The sequence below is a fragment of the Desmodus rotundus genome, chromosome 8 (assembly GCF_022682495.2).
Source record: "Desmodus rotundus isolate HL8 chromosome 8, HLdesRot8A.1, whole genome shotgun sequence".
Taxonomy (NCBI): Eukaryota; Metazoa; Chordata; class Mammalia; order Chiroptera; family Phyllostomidae; genus Desmodus; species Desmodus rotundus.
This window is the reverse complement of record NC_071394.1, coordinates 95311848-95331796: the sequence shown is the minus strand read 5'-3', so window position 1 is coordinate 95331796 and position 19949 is coordinate 95311848. Positions and strand designations below refer to the sequence as shown.

Here is a 19949-nt window from a genome sequence, read left to right as displayed (position 1 = left end):
ATGAGCTTCTGAGATTTTATTGGTATTTCATTTTGTAGGCACGAGTGATTGAACTCAATCTCCATCCTCTCTACCCTCCCCTTCCTGGAGGTGGGACTGGCTCAAAGCCCTGTCATCTAACCCCTTAGTTGGTATTTCTGGTGGTCAGCCCCCATCCTGCTTTCGCTGGTTAGTATGAACTCAATATGTGGTCGCAGGGGCTCACGAAAAACAAACACCTCTATCACTTGAGAAACTCAAGGATATAGAGTCTCCTTCCCAGGAACCAGACAAAAGCCAGTCAAATTCTTTATTATACAATAGAGTGGGTGCTAGTGCCATTTATTAACTCTAGCAGAAGACTAGAATCCAGGAGTGGGGGTAGTAAGTAGTAGGTTTGGTAGGGAAAATGAGGGTGACGTTCTGGCCATGTTGACTTTAAGATATCCAAGTGGAATGTGGAGTAGGCAATCGGATTTATGAGTCTGGAGCTTAGGGAGAGAGAAGTATATAGACCATATTTTAAGCCATGAGACTGGATGAGATAACTCTGGAAGTAAATGTAGTTAGGGAGAAAAAAAGCCCAGGGCTGTGCTGCCAGGTGTCCAATAGTTAGTGGTTGGGGGGAGGAGGAGCTGAAAAAGGAGGAGTGGCCTGAGAGGCAGGAGGAGAACCCAGGAAAGCCTGGGTCACCCACCACAGGAGGGGTGCTAAATGCTGCTGCAAGTCAAGGAAGAGGAGGATCAAGAAATAGCCATTGGACTTGGCGAGATGGGCTGATTGGCTCCAGGGGAGAGAAGGGGAGGGGAGGGAACATAATGGAAGCCAACTGGATGGAACAAAGATGGGAAGGCAGTGAGGAAGCAGAGATGGAGCAGAGGCCCCCTAGGGGCTGTGGGGCCTGGGAAGGGGTTAAGGCAGCCAGAGGGAATGGTCCAGCATTCTCTTGTGTGCGCAGTTCTGGGCCAGGGGTGGTAGGTGTCTTCTGGGAGCTCAGTGAGTTGGGAGAGGGAGATGAGAGTCACTGAGCTATATAACAGAGTGTGAAAAATGGGATATGGGGTGACAGAAATGTAGAGCCAGGAGAAATCAATTCTGATTGGGGGTGATGGTGGCAGGCCTAACAACAATTACAGGTATTTTTGTTGAATGCCTGTCTTCTATGTGTCTGGGAACACACTGGGCTTTTGAAGTGCATTCTCTTATTTAATGCTCTCAGTACTGGCACTGTCCCCACTTTTCAGGTGAGGAAACTGATGTTAGAGTGGTTGAGTTACTTATCTAAGGTCACACTCTTAGGATTTGCCAGAAATAGGAATTAATACAGATTGAAAAGGGGTTTTACTATACAAGCAAAGGTTAAGTAGGAAGAGGGGGCAGACTGAAATGAGAACTCAGAGACAGAAAACCTATGTGAGTTTGGGGGGCCCAGGGCAGACTCATTTGGAACAGGAGGGAACTGGTCCTGAATCCCATCTGAATCATTCAGGAGAGGGACCTAGTCTCCCTCTAGATCACAGTTCTGCCTGGGTCACCTGCAGTATGGCCTTCAAGAGGCTCCTAACCCCTCAGTCTGCCTCCATCTGTCAAGGGGAAGGTAACACTACCCTGCCTGGGTGAGGGCACAGATCGAGGGAAGGGGGAGTCGGGCGGGGCTGGATGAGGCTGATATATGAGGACACTTTCCTGGGAGAGGCGTGTGGGCTGGAGAGGCAGGCATGGATCCCATACACCGCTGTCTGCCCTCCTCAACCACCACCCCTACCACCGTACACACAGCCAGGGCAGGGGCATGCCTTTGCTCACAGCCCTCGTCATTCCTTGTCTGTAAAATAGGAGCAGTGGGCCCTGCAAACCTCTGCCAGGGTGCACAGTCATGACTTAAAAGAACCTTGGAAAGAAAGCACTTAGCAGAAATGCCCAGCAGAAACCAGGAGTCAGGAGTGGTTGGAAGCCACCAGTTCTAACAGACAGATGGATAAAATCAGGAGGGTGCTCTCCTGCTGAGGTGGGATTTGGTGACTGATTCTGAAACGTCTCAGGTCTATAGAGGTACACCTGTGAGCCCTTAGGGCCTGGTTTCCCACCTGTGAAATGGGCACATCCTGGCTGCATGCCACCTGTTGAGAGGGTCAGAGCGGGAGGCCAGCCAGGTGGGATGTGCTTCTGTGACCTTTTGTGATCACTGAGGGAGCTCTTCCTCTGGTCCCTCCAGCTGTGTGTGTAGCTCTTCCAGGCTTAACACAGACACATGGCAAGTCCAGGCTGGAAGGGTCCTCCCCCACACTTCCCATTTCACAGAGGAGCAGACAGGCTCACAGAGGTTGGGCCAAGGTTCCCTCTAGTTGGTGTTAATATTTACTCCCTAAATCTTTTTATACACCATGAAAGAGGACAGGGGCAGGGAGGGAAGGAGGGAGGAAGGTAGGAAGGAAAAAAGTAAAGAAGGAAAGGGAGGGAGGGGGGAAGGGAAGGGAGGGAGGGAGGGAAGAAGGGAGGGAGAGACAAGATGAGGAAAGGGATGAGACCCAGGTTGATATATGGATTTGGGAGGGTGGAGACTCACCTTTGTTTTCAAGAAGATTATTAGGAATCCTGGCTACATCAGTCACCTAGAGAGCAACAAGGCCTAGAACATTCTCAGTTTGGAGCCTGCCAACCCAGTCACTTTACCTAGAAGTCCGTGACCCTACTATTTCATTCCCCTCCTGCAGGCAGCATGATGGTGGTTTAATCATGGGTTGGTTGTGTGAGGAGAAGCCTCTAGGAGAAAAGCACTTAGTGATAAGGGCTCAAAGGTATTGACGTCCTGCCTAGCCACACACCCATGATTGTGAAAGAGGCTCAAAATGTGGGCTGGGGACATGGGTTTGAAAATGTCTGGGATCTAGAAGCAGATAACCAATGAGTCTGAGGATGCCTGGCCCCCTCCTGCTCCCGCCCATCCCCACCAGGCAGCCTCAGGGCTAGTTCTTAAAAAGCCAGTGCTTGGCCACTTCCTGGCTGAGGTCTATTTCACAGCTTTCTGAAACTTCCCTACCTAGTTCTCAGTATCTTCCATGAGCCTCTGGGCGGAGCAGTTAGGAGGAAGGAAAGCACATCTCTTGAGCAGGTGCTGTGTGGGAGTGCTGTGCCCAGAGCTTTGTGGGTGCTACTTCACTTGAGACTTGCACGACTTCTGAAAGGGGTGGGCATCACCCATACCATTTCACATGCAGGCAAACTGAGGCTCAGAGAGGCCAAGTAGCTTACCCAGGATGACCCAGTCAATAAGCACGAGGAGCAGGATGGAAAGAGGTGTCCGTGGGGCCCTAAGGCTGTGTCTGGAGTCTGCCTGCTGCTGCCCAGTGTGCATGCACTCGGGCTGGATCTCTGAGGCTGGTTCTGTCATTGATCCTGAGCTGTCTCTCAGCCAGTTTGGCTGCTCCTTTCTCCTTCTCTTCCATCATCCTCGCAAACCTCAGGGGCCTGCTCTCCCCAGATGCAGTTCATGTGAGACCCCACTTTGAGAATCCCTTGGTCAAATCCTGGGAGAGCCCCAAAGGTCCTGGAAATGCCCCTAAATGAAGCTACTCAAAAAATAAGCAAAGAAAATGAGAAGCTTTAGGACTCCAGAGGACAGAACTGATTGGTCAGGGCTAGAAGGTAGGCTTGGGCCAGAGCCTAGAATAGTGGAATCTTTTTCTAAGGATGGGTGCGTAGGTAGGTTAAGTAGGTAGATAGGTAGTAGATAGATAGAAGGACAGACAGACAGAGGAGAGAGACACAAGAATGAAAAAGGGGGGGTGGGAAGAAATGAAGGAACCAGGAATGTTCAGAGAGGGTAGACTGAGTCACAGTTTTTTCCAGAACTGTGATGAGTCCATTGGGAAAGTGAGAGGACATCAGAAGCAGCACAGTGTGGTGGGGTTGAGAGGGAGGGAACTCAGCTGGTTGAGGAGTGACCTAGCACTACAGGGTCATTCAGTGTCTGCCCAAACATCCCACTCACCCATGAACAGAGCAAAGGCACTGCAGTGTCCCAGTGATAGTCACTTCATCGGCCTCGAGACATCAAAAGATGCTGAAATTACAAGTGAGTTCTGCTGCACATTATGTTGTGAATTTTCTATCCATTCCCAATAAAACGAAACCAAAATCCTGTACACAAAGGAGTTAGCTCTCACAGGGCTCACCTTCAGTTACCTGGAACTCCCTCTGCAGCCCCTCCCCTTGCATAGATGGTCAAAGGGCCTTCCTCTACCCTGTCCAGTGGCATTTTTGCATTGGCAAGTGGTTTACTGTCCACTCCCACCAATGACCTTTTGTTATGGGTTTTTCTTTTAATTTTCTACTTCTTTTTACGCACACTCACAAAGCTCCCAGCTTCAGCCAGGCATGCCAAGGAGGCTTGTAGTAGCAGGACTGATCAATGCCGGGAGGCTCCTTGCAGCTGCCAGAGCCGCAGTCCTGGGTGGGGGTGGCTGTGGGCTCTGCAGCAAAGGCTCTGTCTGTCTCTGATGCTGGCAGCCAGAGCTCCAGACAGCTGCTTGCCCTGCAGAAGAGCCCAGGGCACAGGAGAGTCCCGTTCCTCTGGTAGAGCTGGCCCAGGACACACTTAGAAGGGTAAGTAAGGGGCTGCAGGGGCTGTGGACAATGGAGGCTGGGAAGGAACCATGAGATCTGGAACTTCTAGAAAAACAAAGCTAGTAAAGCTTTTGCTGCTGAGGTTGAAGGAGGAAACAGCTCAAGAGCTGTTCCTGGTGATTCTATGAAGTAGCAGCAGCACGTGGCTCTGTCTACACTTGAGGTAGCCCAGAATTCTGGGGAAGGTTCCTATTGGCTCATACCCATAGCAGGGCAGTTATAGGACTTCCCCGAAGGACCTGAGCTCCTTCCCTCATTTTCTGCCAGATGTTCACTGAAGGCCATACACGTGCCAGGCTCCCTGCTGGGCACCAGGAGTTCAAGGAGCACTAGAATGAGGCCTCTTCCTAGAAAAACTCCTAGTCTTGCCAGGAGGATGGTTGCTTAGATTACTGTAGTATCATGTGATACGTGAAAGGAGAGGGTCTCCCCAAGTCAGAAAGAGGCTAACTGGGCTTCAGGGTGCTAGACAAGATTTGACAGAGGAAGGATTATTTGGGTTGAGTCTTGCAGGATGAGTAGGAGATCTTCAGACGAGATCGGGCACGTTCAGGGTGGTATGGCCGTAGACGAGTAGGAGTTCTTCAAAAGGCAGCGAAAATGTTATGAGTTTTTCGTATGTCCAAACTGCAAAGAGTTTGTACATACAAAAATATAATAGTGTGTGGTAACAGGTTCAGCAGGCCTGAGCAGAGGCTATAGAAAGTTAGTAGAAAAGATCGACAGGGTCACATCATGAAAGGTCTCAAATGCCAGGTAAAGGAGTCACTTAGGCATCTTAGAAAACTCAGTCTGGCTATAGTGTAGACAGTGTGAGGAGTAACACAGGGAGATCCTGAGAAGAAAAACATGACCTCAAAGTCATAGGGGCCAGTGATGTAGACTGAGACAATGGAGTCAGGAGGTAAAGAACAGGGTCACTGCTGTTCTTTTCTGAGATTGAGTGGCGAGGCTGGTGAAGGATCAACTGTAAGGGAAAAGGTCTGGATGATTTCAAGGTGGACAGGGGACTGGATGGGTGATGGGGCCTCTTGATGAGAGAGATGAGGGAAGGAGGAGCAGGTGGAGGGGAGAAGGAGGGGAGGTAATGAGCACCATGAGGAAAACCTCTGGAGATTCCTAGTCAAAGCCAGATTCCTACTACTCCACACGTGGACACTGAACTTGTGATATCAGCCATCAGACAGACAGTAAGGTCTTACCCTGCACCTACTGCATGCTTAGCCTCCTCTTCGCTGCTTGGGAATAATAGAGTGCAAGTATGAAAAAAAGGTGTCATGTCCCCGATGCAGGCAGATTTTTCAAATATTGAATGGGAATGCTACTGTGTAGGTTGCTGCAGAGCCTGAGTTTGAAACTGGGTATTTAGAATGACCTCATGCCTTGGCTAGGTGCCAGGAGACCCTAGACAGGGTGGCACAGGGGCAGGGGAGGGGTGACTAAAGGCTAGATAATTGAGCATTGTCTCTACCCATCACTGACTCTTTTCCTGGGAGGCCAGGGATTCTGCTTGGCTGAGGAAAAGACCTTGGGGTTAGGAGAAATAGAAACATTGGTTAGAAAGTGTTTCTTAAGTCCCAGTACTGGAGGTCTGGGTGTGCCCAGCTTTGTGGCAGGGTCCCCAGATTAAAGTCACCAGGACAGACAACTCTTGTATTTAGGCTCTGTGCTGGGAATTCCCCTGTCCAGACATATTCACCCCTCATGCAAGGGGATCAGAGAGGTAAAGCATGGCTAGTGTCACACAGCCAGTACATAGGAAACTGGTTTTCTGCCCAAGCCTAGTCCACTAGTGTGTAGGGTTTCTCCTCTCCCTCCACTGACTACCATAGCGGTGAGGCACCTCAGTCTCTGGGTGCTCTCATAGGGTTCTCTGGGTTTAAAAACAGTGTGATGTTTGTCCCAGAATTATCAAATTAGGTGTTTTTAAAAGCAAGATTGAGAACAGCAGATGTGTGTGTGTGTATCTGTGTGTGTGTTATATTTATTGAGCATCTACTATGTTCCAGGCCTTGGGGATGCAGCAGTGACTGAGGCAGATATTGTACAGGCCCTCAGGGGCATGGGTGGGCATATGGGGAAGGGTCTTTTTAAAAATATATATATATTTTATTGATTATGCCATTACAGTTGTCCCATTCCCCCCCCCCTTTATTCCTCTCTGCCCTGCACACCCACTCCCACCCTCATTCCCCCCCTTTAGTTCATGTCTGTGGGTCATACATATCAGTTCTTTGGCTTCTACATTTCCTATACTATTCTTAACCTCCCCCTGTCTATTTTCTACCTAACATTTATGCTACTTATTCTCTGTACCTTTTCCCCCTCTCTCCCCCTCCCACTCCTCTGCTGATAACCATCCATGTGATCTCCATTTCTGTGGTTCTGTTCCTGTTCTAGTTGTTTGTTTAGTTTGCTTTTGTTTTTGTTTTAGGTATGGTTGTTAATAGCTGTGAGTTTGCTGTCATTTACTCTTCATATTTTTATCTTCTTTTTCTTAGATAAGTCCCTTTAACATTTCATATAATAAGAGCTGGGTGATGATGATCTCCTTTAACTTGACCTTATCTGGGAAGCACTTTATCTTCTCTTCCATTCTAAATAATAGCTTTGCTGGATACAGTAATCTTGGATGTAGGTCCTTGCCTTTCATGACTTCGAATACTACTTTCCTGCCCCTTCTTGCCTGCAAGGTTTCTTTGAGAAATCAACTGACAGTCTTATGGGAACTCCTTTGTAGGTAACTCTTTCTTTTTCTCTTGCTGCTTTTAAGATTCTCTCCTCTTTAATCTTGGGTAATGTAATTATGATGTGCCTTGGTGTGTTCCTCCTTGGGTCCAACTTCTTTGGGACTCTCTGAGCTTCCTGGACTTCCAAGTTTATTTCCTTTTCCAGATTGGGGAAGTTCTCCTTCATTATTTTTTCAAATAAGTTTTCCATTTCTTGCTCATCCTCTTCTCATTCTGGCACCCCTCTGATTCAGATGTTGGAATATTTAAAGATGTCCTAGAGGTTCCTAAGCCTCTCTTCATTTTTCTGAAATCTTGTTTCTTCATTCTATTCTGGTTGAATGTTTTTCTTCCTTCTGCTCCAAACCATTGATTTGAGTCCTGGTTTCCTTCCCGGTTGGTTCCCTGTACAGTTTCCTTTATTTCACTTTTCATAGCCTTCACTTTTTCCTCTATTTGCAACCATATTCAAACAATTCTGACTACCAGTGTTTTGAACTGTGCATGTGATAGGTTGGCTATCCCTTCGTCACTTAGTTGTATTTTTTTTTTTTTTTGGAGCTTTGATCTGTTCTTTCATTCAGGGTATTTTTTTTTTTCTTGGTGTACCTGTTACATAGTAAGGGGCAGAGCCTTAGGTGTTCACCAGGGTGGAGCAATCTGTGTTGTGGTGCTATATGTGGGGGAGGGGTCCAAGAGGGAACAATGCCACTTGCTCTGCCCTCTGCCGGTTTTTAGTCACTTCTCCCTTTACCCACAAGCAAATTGGGCCCTTCTGGTGCTGATTCCCAGATGGGTGTATGTTCTAGGACCCTGCGGGTCTCTCCAAAGAACTGTCCTGTGAGGGGAGTTTCTCTCGCTGCCACCTCAAACCCCCACAGGTGTTTTCAGCCAGAGACTTTGAGGCTTTATTTCCCCGTACTGGAACCCTGGGTTGCATGATCTACCTAACTCCCCAGTTGTTCCTCCTAGTTTATCTGCATGTGAATGTGTGACTGCCCAGTCCACAAGTTGCCACCTTGCCCACCTGGGTCCTTCAGCTGCTGCCTTGCCATGAGTCCTCTCTGCCCAGCTGCCTATCTCCACTCCTCCTACCAGTCTGGATGAATGTTTCTTCTTTAACTCCTTGGTTGTCAGACTTCCATACAGTTTGATTTTCTGTCAATTCTGGTTGTTTTTTGTTTTTAAATTTGTTGCTGTCCTTCTTTTGGTTGTGTGAGGAGGCACAGTGTGTCTACCTACGCCTCCATCTTGGCTGGAAGTCTGGGGAAGGGTATTATACTTAAGCAGGTATGTACAAACACACAAGCACACACGTAGGCATGCATTAGTGTTCTGAACCAATGTCATAAGGATAGACACATTCACATCACCCAGACACACACAGATACATGCCCCCAATGCTCACACTCACACATACGCATGGCTCCATGCAAGCATGTTCACCTACAGGAGTTAACTAAAGAGAGGGACCTGGACCTACAGCCTGATTCAGTAGCAGGAGGATTTGAAGTGCATCCTGTCCTATTTCGCCATAAAGCTGTCATAGAATCTTAATGCAGGCTTCTGTCTCCAACCCACCACCAGTCACCAGCTGAGATCCTACAGTTGGATGGTTCAGACTTCAGTTTTGCTCAGGGACTGTTGAGAGTTGTCACCACCATCTATTAAACATAGGCCTGGGTGTTTGACAGCACCCATGCACCGTCCCCTTTCACATTTTATAGGTGAGGAAACAGAGGCTCAGAGACATGGGGTATCTCACCTAGGGTCTCATTCAGTTTGAGAGTGACAGAGCCTGTACTTGAAGCCTGAACTCCCCCATTGGAAACAGCAGCCCAGTACTGGTGCCGCTCAGGATGACCCAGATGCAAGGGGCCACTTTGGACATTGAAGTCCTGAAGTCTTTTCTGTCACTTCCTGATAAGCTGAGGCTTCCCATGATGTGGTTGCTTCTTTTCTGACACCCCAGGCCTCAGTCCTGGAGCCACTCTTCAGTTTTCTCCCAGTGTGGTCCCTTTGGGCAGTAACTTATCAGGTGAAAAGAAAGGACTTTGAGCCTAACAGAGGAACAGGCGGCTACTGCTCAGAGGTGGTGATCAGGCCAGCTTTGCATCCCACACCCAACTCTAGCCTCAGCTTCTCCATCTAAACAATGGGGACAATTGTATTTCATGTTGGGTTCTTTCGAGTATTAAATGAGCTTGCACATGTGAAATGCTTAGGCCAGCACCATTGTTTTATTACTATTAGCCTCTGTCCATCCACCCACCAGTGACTTCCTATGGGCCTATCTGGAGGAGGAGTCAGTGTGTTGTGCTGTAAAGAGATGGGGCAGGCTCACATTCTAATGCGGGGATGGAAGTATGAATAAACAAGGATGCTTTAATGTAGTAGGGGGGGGGTTTCTCACCCAACAGGGTAAGAAAGGCTATTCCAGGAAGAGGAACCAGAAGAGGCAACAGGGTAGGGCAAGAACAGTTAGATGCACTGGAGAAACTGAGCGTGGAACATGAGGAGCAGGTTCTAAAATCCACAAGACCCAGGCACATGAGCTAAGTGAGACAAGCAGGCTGGGTGTAAGGCAATATGGAGAGGTAGGGACTGTGGCAAACTGGAAAGCTGGCCCAGTGTTGCCAGGTCTTCCAGGTTTTCAAGAGATGCCAGAAACCTAGATTTTTTATGTGTAATCTCATAACTTTGAAACATGGAGCCAGTGCTAGGGAAGCCAAATGAAATATATCTGGGGGCTGCAGTCTGCAGCCTCTACTATCGACCCTAGTGATGGGGTGGGTAGTGGCACCAGAGGAAGCATAGCTGTAGATTCTAGACTCTACTTTGTGCCAGCAGGCTGTGTCTGACAGTTGGGGGGCCAGGACCAGGCACATAGGCTGTGCCTAATCAACACTTTCTCTGCAGATGAGTCAGGGAATTTGGACTTTATCTGGAAGGTCAGGGGAGAATCTGAGGTGTAGAATAGAAGAGTGAAGTGATGGAAGTTTGTCTTATGGCCATCGCTCCATCTGCCACATGGAGGCTGCCTTGGAGGGGGGCAGACAATAAGCAGAGTGACAGGGGGTGGCGGTGGTCTGGATGCTTAATAGGACTCAAGGCAGAAGGTCATGCTTGTCAGGACTAAGACTATGGGGTAAGAGGAGAGCAGTCAAATCTATGCACAGATCAACTTGGAGAGTGCAGGAGAGGGGAGACCAGGGTAACCCACCAGCTAGTTTCCTGGACCCACTTGGTGACTCAGTGGTGCTTCTCACCTAGGTGAGAAATTGTGTACAAGAAGTGTGCAGGGGCAGTAAGAGGAGGGGTGATGAGTCTGTTTTTTTCTGTGTGAAGTTTAGATTCCTGTGGGGCACCCAAGGAAAGATGTGCCACTGGCCAAACATGCAGGTCTCAAGAGAGGAAAGGCTGAAGACTCAAAAATACATATTCACCTGGACCTTACTCTCTTTCCACTTACCCCTAAGATCTTTGTGCTCTGTAGGCTTACAGTTGAGAAGTTTATTTCTTGGGTTTTGGTTTGTGTTTTGTTCCTAAAAAGGCTGAAGAGGGAGAAGGTGGATTAATCCTGAATGCCAGAACAAATATCTGTGAACACATCCACTCTGATGGATTCTTCCCACCCACATCCCATGAGGTGGGCAGCTTATTGGGGGGCAGAGAACACATGGGTTATCCAGGCCCCATAGTTACGACATAATAATACCTCCTTCCCAAGAGCCAGTCTCTGAGCTTGGCTATCCTGAACTCTTGCAATGGGATTTTACCTGCACTTGAGAGAAGAAAAGGATTTGCTAAACAGATTGATGGTTTAACAAGCCCACTTAAGAGAATGGGCTTTTAGCAGCATCATTTGCATTCCAACAATGAGTGTACAAATTATAAATGACTTCTTATCTATTTTTAAAGCAGTTTTAAGACTTCTCATCTGCTGTCAAGAGTGTCACTGAGCATACCAAGGATATTCACAGCACCACTGTGCTCCTTTCGGGAGGGGAAAAAACCTATTCTATTAAAGCAGTGATTTTCAACTGCTGTGCCACAGAATTTTTAAAACATGCAGTACCTGTCTATTTAGTCAGGAACACTGACCTCTTTTCCTTTAGATTATCAAATTTAAAAATGACAACAACCAACACAACCATAGCTGTCCACAGTGAACGAATTAAAATTATACCTATTTTTGTCAGATTAGCAAAAATATTTTTTGGGTGTGCTGCAGAATTTCAGGAATTAGTTGATGTGTGCCACAAGATGAAAAAGGTTGAACATTGCTGTATTAGAGAACTAACATTTATTGAGCATCTGCCAAATACACCAGGCTCTGTGCTAGGCATTTTAGTGGCATCTGCTCATTGAAGGCTCACAATAGTCCCCAGAGGGGTGGCAACGGTATCAATTTTTACAGAGGAATGGAGGCCAGGCCCAGAGAAGGTGAGCTGCTGGTGCAGACATGCTCAGCTTGCAAGGGCCAGGCCACGCCGAGGTTGGCTACCAGGTCTGAGTTCTTTCTAAATACACCTCTCAGTGGTTTCTCACTAATTCAAGTTTCTGTCCCTTTACCAGAGCAAGGATGGTCTGAAATAGAGCTTCACAGGGTTTAGAGAGCAGCAGGGAGGGGAAAAGGTGAGAGAGGGAGCTGAGAAGTCAAGAAAAGGACTTGTCCATCCACCCATCAGATCAGAGGGAAGAAATATGAAAATATGAAAAAATGGAGGGGGAGGGTGGCTCTGAAGGGTAGAACCGAGTGTGGCCTGGTTCAAATCCCACCTTTGCCATGAGCTCCCCTTGAATAAGTGCTTACTCTCTCTGGGCCTTAGTTTCCACATCTGCAAGGGGTAGAGTTTGTCCTCCATATCAGCTTTCCCAACCTGCAGTCATTTGTGTTCCGCTTCACAATTTTCACCATATCTGAAAAACACCTGCACTGTTACCCACTTATTCTCACTTTTATCCATTCATCATTTTTTACTTGATTACATTATTTTAAAGATAAACTTTATTATATGACTTAAATGGAATAGTAATCACTTGTCATACATAAAGCTAAACATTAAAATAAATACAAAGAAATGTAAAAATCATAATGTTAAATTCTACCCAGCTGCTGTGGCCTGAGGTCTGCTTCCCCCTGCCCCCACCACTCCATCACTATCTCTGTTAGAAGAGGGGGGTCAGCAAGTGCCAGCAGGTAGGTATTAAAGACACATTGGCTTTGAGCTGTCATTTTTCCTGGAAAGAACCAGCAGAAATGAAAGGGATCTGGAACCCCATTTCCACATTGTGGAGCAACATCTTTTTTTGCCTCCTGAAGTTCCCTCCCAGGTGGTCTCCAGGGGCTGGGTCATACACTGCAGAAAGCCAGGTCAGAGGTCATTATAACCCTTGTGACACTGACAGAGCCTGGGGAAGTCCAGACTTGAGAAGCCCACAGATGGGCACAAAAGAAGACGGGGTAGGTAGGATTCCAAGACAGCGCCCCTTTCTGTGACCAAAAGGTAATTATGCTTTCATACGTCCTCCTTTTGGTGAGGGTGAGGAGGGCAGAGCCATTCCAAGGGACTTCAACTCAGCACTCCCTCTGCCCTCCCCAAGAGCTGTGGGCCTCGTTTTCTTCCTCTGCCTGGTGGGGAGGACACCCGGAGGCCCCTGAAGTTTGACCTGGGTCACCTGGGTGGGGCAGCCTGTAATCCCTGTAATCCCATATTAATGAATTATTTGCCCAGGAGCAGGTTTAGTAGGAGAAAATGAAGGAAACCAAGCAAGCTTCTCTCTCTCCCTGGGAGGCTGGAGGGGAACTGGGATTGCTCCTAATGGGGTTAGAGTTGTGCTAAATCTGCCATCAACCCTGAGCTCCAGTCAGCCTCCTCTGGCCTCCGCCCAAGTTCTGGGGTTGTGGGTCCCCTCTGTGGCCTTCCCTGCTGTTGTGCAAGAGCTTGAACAGTATGTGCATGAGCAGACCTATCCCTCCTTGCCTCTGAAGGGGCCTTCCCTTCTTGGCTTTGCTCAGCTACTGTCTTTATGAGGTGGGGTGGGGGAGGGGGATGGCAGAGGATGGAGGAAGAGATTTACTCTGAACGACCAAGAGCAGACAATGTTAGATTGAAAGAATCTTAGAGACCTTCTAGTGTATTGTTACTGCATAACCAGGGATTCAAATTATGACCTCCATTTTACAAATGAGTAAACTGAGGCCCAGAGAGGGAAAGGTCTAACAGCCTGTCTGAGGCAGAGCCAAGCCAGACCCCAGGCTTCCTGACTCCTGGCCCAGGCTTCTCTCCCTGCATTACTCCTCCTCTCAGGGGGACTTATGTTTAATATGCTGTGAGTGGCTTCAGAAATGCCCCGGGACCTGCCAGGTGGGTGTCCCTGTTATATTGGCCTTGGGTTCAGGGTTCAACCCAACTAGACTCTTCTCTGTGCTGTGTTTCAGGAGCACCTTTGCTCAAACTCACCTCCAGTTGTGGCCTCTATGGACACCTTCCCCTTTTCTGCCTGGAGATTGTGGCCACTTTCCCCGCCCTTTGCCAAGCTTGGCACACAAAATCCCCCCTGGTGCTCAGGCAAGCTACACAGGTTCCAAGCACACATAAGGGGCTGCCCCTCCCCACCAGGGTACCCTTCCTGTGTGCACTGGAACCTCTTCTTTCAGAGCAACTGGCTTGCACAGGGTCAGAGTATGTCCAGGTCTTGGAATCTGGGGGTCTTGCTCGACTGCAGGATGGGGTCCTTAACTACTGGATGATGAGTCACAACTACAGAAGACCCAGGCTCTCTCCTGGGCACTTCTCAGTTTTGCCCTGCCCCTAACACTTCATCTAGACTTCTGTCTGACCTCCATCTCTTTTCCATGGTCACCCCTCTCATTCCAGCTCATCTTCCCAGGTCCTTCCCAGCTTTGCAGGGAGGAAAAAAATTGGCTTTCTGGTGAGCAAGGTAACTGGTCCACAGGTGCCCCTGGACAGTTGCATGCAGGCCCTCAGAGTCCCCATCTAAGTTGGGGTCAGAGGTGGCACAGGCTGGCCCAGGAGCTGGCAGGGGCTATAGATGGTGCTGATGGAGAACCAAAGCACCAAGCCGTCTGGAGTTTGAAACCAGAGGCCTGTGAGTAAAGCTGTAGCCGACGCCACCAATGCCACTGAGCCAGTTCCCACCTTGAAAGGGCCTTTTGTTTTACCCCCTGGTTCCTGGGTGAGCAGTGATTCCATTTTAATTAAATACTCAGCAGCTGGGGTTGAGCAAGCTGCCAGAGCCTTTTGCCCTGAGCCACAGGAGAAGCGACAAAGAGAGGCAAGGGGCCCCCACCCCAGCTGGAATGGTGAGCAGGAGCTAGGCCGAGAGCCCTGGGCAGGTGGTTGCGTGTTGGTCAGCATCTGGTTGATGTTTGGTGCACAGGAATTCACCCTGCAGGATGCCAACCTTCCCTGGGTATCCCGTTAACAGTACCTTCAGGGACACACTTGGAAAATTAAACCCAAGGACAGGAGAAAGGTATTTTTTGATTTTACACAAGCCCAGCAGGGGCTCAGGGAAGAGCTAATGGAAGTCTGCTTTGGAGTGACAGCCTTTCCACCCCTGCTGGCCTCAACCCCTCTACTCTTTGATACCATCTTCTCTGCCTACCACATGCTGATTTCTTGCCCAGAAACAGTCCACTGTTCAGCAAGACAGCACAGACAAAACTCTGAATCAAGAGACCTGAGGGAAAACTCAGCCCAGTTACCAATCTTACCTCCACTTTGATCCATGTCATTGAGGTTCAAATGTCTCCTCCCCTGAGAAGCCCTCTGGAATCTGGCTTAACCCCTGCCACCCCACACTCCATGTTGCCCATCATGCTAAAATCATCTTGTTTGTTTATTTGAATTCTTGTGTACTGGCTGTCTCTCCCCTGTAGAATGTAAGCTCCATGAGGACAGAGGCTGAGTCTATTCACTCAGTGTCTGGCACAGATCATGTGCTCAGTAATGGTTGAATAAATACACTTAGGTAAGGTGTACTCTGCCTGAGGCCAAAGACTCTACCTAAAAATGTGACCTAATTTCAATAGTGTAAAAGTCCATTGAGAATGCCCTGATTCTGGGGCTCATCTAATCAGCAGAGATTCCCTGAGCTCCTGAGCTAGTCTCTGCTCTGGGCAGTGATGGGGGTACAGAGATGAAGCCAGCACCGTGCCTACCCTCAAAGGACTGAAAGTCCAGGGGAAGACAGATACAAAATCACAGTTCAGTGGGATAAGGCTGTAGTGGAAGGCCAGAGAGAGTCTAGGCACAGGAAGGGTAGACTTCCTAGAGGAGGCAACAATTGAGGGGGATGAGCAAGAGTCCACCTGGGGGAAAAAAGAGCCCAGTTAGAGGTGGAGTGTCAGAGAGATGAGGCCAGTTCCAGGAACCAATAGTGAAGCCTGGAATTGGAGGATAAGTGAAGATCTGTCTCTAGGGAACTTCAAATGCCAAAGGCAGGCTCACCCCTTTGCCCTAAAGGCAGTAGGGTGTTTTTGAAAGTTATTCAGCAAAGGCAGTGCCAGCAGAGCTGTTTTAGGAAGATTCCTCCAGCAGGATCTCAGAGTGTGGACTAAAGCCCCAGAGGATTCAGAGCCTGTCTTTGCTTCCACTGGGGAAAGGGAATATGATCCCAGACACCAGGGCCCCTCTCTGAGGACAATTGTTAGTGCAGGCCTCTGCAGAGAGTCTGGTGGTAATGCAGGGGCAGAGGGGATCACTTACCTGTTATAAGATACACTTCCCTCTGAAGGGGATAAGCGTCTTCCTAGATTAGAGGCCAAGAGGTCAGGGACTGCATCAGTATTCCCTGGGTATCTTCTCCAGGCCTGAGACTGTAGGTCGTCATCCCTGTTTAGTTCATCCTGGGATGAAAAGCCACCTCAAAAATGCTATTCTCTTGGTTAAATGCATGTTGTGAAGTCAATCAACAAACACTTACTTAGTGCAGACCAGGTTTTTGTTGATTCGTTTGCTCACTTACTTTTTTACTTCATTCTACTCAACTGAAGATCCTCCTAGAGGATAGGGAATGGGGGACCTGCATGGGCAAAGGCTCAGAGGTAAGAATAAGTTTGGAATAAGTTGAAAAGGAGGCTAAGGATCTTTTATTTTAAATCCCTGTAGGCTTGGAGTGGAGTTCTCTTTCTCTCAGTGAAGTTAGTTGGGAGGTAAGAAACCGCATTTCTTCGTGTTCACCCCACATTTTTGTCATTTAAGAACAAAGTTTGTGTCATTTGGCTACGTGCTTAACATAGGTTACCTCTTAATCTTGATAACAATTTATGAAAGTAAAAACTTCCATTTCATAGTTGAATAAGCTGAGATGCAGAGAAGGTCAGTCATTTGTTCCAGGTCATGCAGTTGCAAAGCAGAGTAACCGAGTTTTGAACCCAGACACTCTATACTCACAAACCCTGTTTTTATCCACTACAGTAGTACTCCATTCTTCACGTGCCTCTGAAGTTAGCTTAGTTAACCCTAAATTATGCTCGATTCACCTTTTTTTGAGAGCTTTCTAGAAAACACGTCTCAGAGGACCTTGTCCCCTCCCTGAATTTCAGGGAGGCCTGTGTATTCTGAGGAGACTCCTTTGCTGGTGGGCTTATCACTTGTCTTCCCCTAATATCTGCCTTTCCAAGTAGTCCTAGCTGGAGTCTAATCCTTTCCCTCCTAAGTATGTGACCTTCACTGTTTGCAAGCCCTTTTCCCACTTAATCCTTGCCACATCCTTTTGGGGGTTGGTGGCTCAAAGGTCATTTGACAGAGGAAGTGACCAGGGCTCAAAGATTTGAGGACAATGGCAATATTAAAATTGCAGCAGCTAAAATGTATGCAGGGCTTACTTATAGGTAGTAGATACTGTTGTTGTTCCATTTTAGCAGATGGATATACTGAGGCACCAAGCTCTAGAGCAACTCATCCAAAGTCTTAGCTAATGAGAGGTAGAACCAAGATTCAAACCCAGGAAGTCTGGCCCCAGAATTCATACTCTGAACCATTTCACTCAACTGCCAAACAGCTGGCTCATGGGGAGGACAGTGGAAGCACATGGCAAATATTTGGGTATGACTTAATTGCTCATTATTGACCCCTCCCTTAGATCCATTGGTGGCTACTTCTTTCTTCTCAACGTAGGGTTTCAGACTGCCCTGGCCACAATGGAATCCTGCAGGTTGCATGCTGCAGGCCTGGTTTGAAGTACTGTTAGTCCTGAGAGGATGTGCTTACACATATGCATGTACGTGTATGTGCACATGTGTGTCCTTGGTGTGCCGCATGCTGGTCTGCTGAGATTCCTTGCAGAGTGTGCCTAGGGGAAGCCAAGTACGTCAGAGCTCTCTCTGACCCCTTTCAGCCTCCTTCATTTGGGGAGAAAGGCTGTCTTGACTGTGTGTTTCCCCCATCCCTGGACTGCTGCTGGCAGCTGACTGTAGAGTTTTCATCCTAGGGAAAGAGACAAGCAGCCTTTCAAAATAATTTGAGCCTTCAGGAAATGCTGGTTTTCTTTTGAAACTAAGCCACAGAGAATGACAGCCAAGGAATCCTGCCTGGAACTATTTTTTTCTCTTTGAAGAAATATGGGCTCTTTTAACTACTGGAGTGACTCTGAACTATTTTAAAGTGAGCCTTTCACTCTACAACTGTGATGGGCATACTCATTTTTTTTTGAAATTAAGAACTTCTTTTCAAAGCCTTGGCATCTCTCTCAAGGTAATGAGAGATACCTTGGAGATCTACAAAATCCAAATGTGCATGATATAAATAATGGACTTTATTTACTCAGCAGGCATTTCTTGAGTGTCTATACTGTGCATGATGCTGGACTCACAGTGATATTCAGAGTCACCTAGTCCCTGCCCTCAGGAACTTAGTTTCTATACAGGGGGAGAAGGAAAATGCACTAATAAATCAAGCAGATCATTTCAGAGAGTGGTGAGTGCCAGGGAGCATATGGCACAAGGTGATGTGATAGAGTGAAGAGAGGCTACTTATCTCAGGTAGTCAGGGAGGCCCTCTCTGAAAAGGGGCACCTTGGAGTTGAGAGAAGTGACAAGCAGGTAGCTTTGCAAAGATTTGAGGAGAGAGCACCCTGGGTAGAGGGTACAGTCAGTGCAAAGGTATCAAGTTGGGAATGGCAAGTTCCAGAAGCAAAGGAAGAGGACAACAGTAGAAGATGAGGTCAGAGAGCTAGGCAGAGGCCAGTTTATATAGAGCCTTGTAGGCAACTCAGAGTAGACTACATTTTTGTTAATTAACAAATGATGTTTGACTCCATGAAATGTTATAGATTATGGTTATTTTTACTGTCTGGCTATCAAAATGAAATTTCCAAGCATCAGATAAACATAATTTTGATTAAGATACCCAGGGTCTCTTTATATGAGTTGTGGAAGCTTGGTGTAATAATCACAGGGTTCAAGTTTCAGCTCTGAGTTTTCCTAGCTGTGTGACCTTAGGTAAGTCATCTACTTTTTCTGAGCCTCTGTTCCCTTATCTGCACAGTAGGGTAATATTTATAGACTGCCATATAGTATATGCCTGGAAATATGTATTATTCCATTGGGAACTTTCTTCTAAGGCACCCCTTACTAATTAGGACCTTAGATTCCACCTAGAGAAGGAGATGCCCACTAGAGGCACACAAAAAAGGTCTTGAATGGCCTCAAAGGGGGCTTGGGGTAGAAGGGAAGATATCTAAGAAGAGTATCTAACACCTCACCTCATACCCTGAGGCCCTCCACCACTCCTCCTTCCCCCAAAGGCCGCTAACACCTGGCAGTGCCCTGTACCTAAAGGCCCACTTATAGCAGAAGATGCCAACTCTACAATGGCTTCTTGGTTAGAGTGGGAGGGACTTGTCCAGGGCAGGCCTATGAAAGCCTTGGAGTCCACTGAGGTCAGCATGCTGGAGCCAATCAGCATGAAGATTCTTGGAGCTCTCCAGGGTCCTGACCAGTGGTGGACTCATAGACCATTTCAGTCATTCCTGACTCCAGTTGGATTGTCTTGGACATAGATTATGGTTACCACAGCTGGACCAAAAATGAGTGCTGGGAAAAGACCTCCACATTTGAGATCAGGCAGACCTGGGTTAAAAATCTCTATCGAGCTGATGACCTTAACCACTTGAACCTCCATTTCCTCATCTCTAAAACGGTAATGGTGATGCATATTTTTTATTGGCTGTGTGAATTAATGAACTAAAGCATTGAAAGAACATAATGCAGAACTTCTGGCCAAGATTGAGGTGTAGGTAGACACACCGTGCCTCCTCGCACAACCAAAAGAAGGACAACAACAATTTAAAAACAAAAAACAACCAGAACTGACAGAAAATCGAACTGCATGGAAGTCCGACAACCAAGGTGATAAAGAAGAAACATTCATCCAGACCAGTAGGAGGGGTGGAGACAGGCAGCCGGGCGGAGAGGACACGCAGCAAGACAGCAGCTGGCGGACCCAGTGAGGTGGCGGATTGTGGAATAGGGTGGGCAAAGCTGCAGCTGGCCAGCGAGGCAGCAGCTGGTAGACCTGGTGACAGACTGCGCAAACCCAGGGCTCCTGCCTGGGGAAATAAAGCCTCAAACCACTGATTGAA

At 47.8% G+C, this 19949-nt stretch overlaps 1 protein-coding gene across 10 annotated transcripts in view; it reads left to right on the top strand.

The window, feature by feature from the left end:
• The window catches only part of ATP2B2 (ATPase plasma membrane Ca2+ transporting 2), a 459739-nt gene that overhangs the window by 161837 nt on the left and 277953 nt on the right, over window positions 1-19949 (top strand). The window contains exon 3 of one of the 10 annotated variants that reach the window (XM_053929673.2): window positions 16475-16518. The exons of the other annotated variants lie outside the window; for them this stretch is intronic. The gene's annotated coding sequence lies outside the window, so the exon portion shown is untranslated. The remainder of the gene's footprint in view (window positions 1-16474; window positions 16519-19949) is intronic. 10 annotated transcript variants of the gene reach the window in all.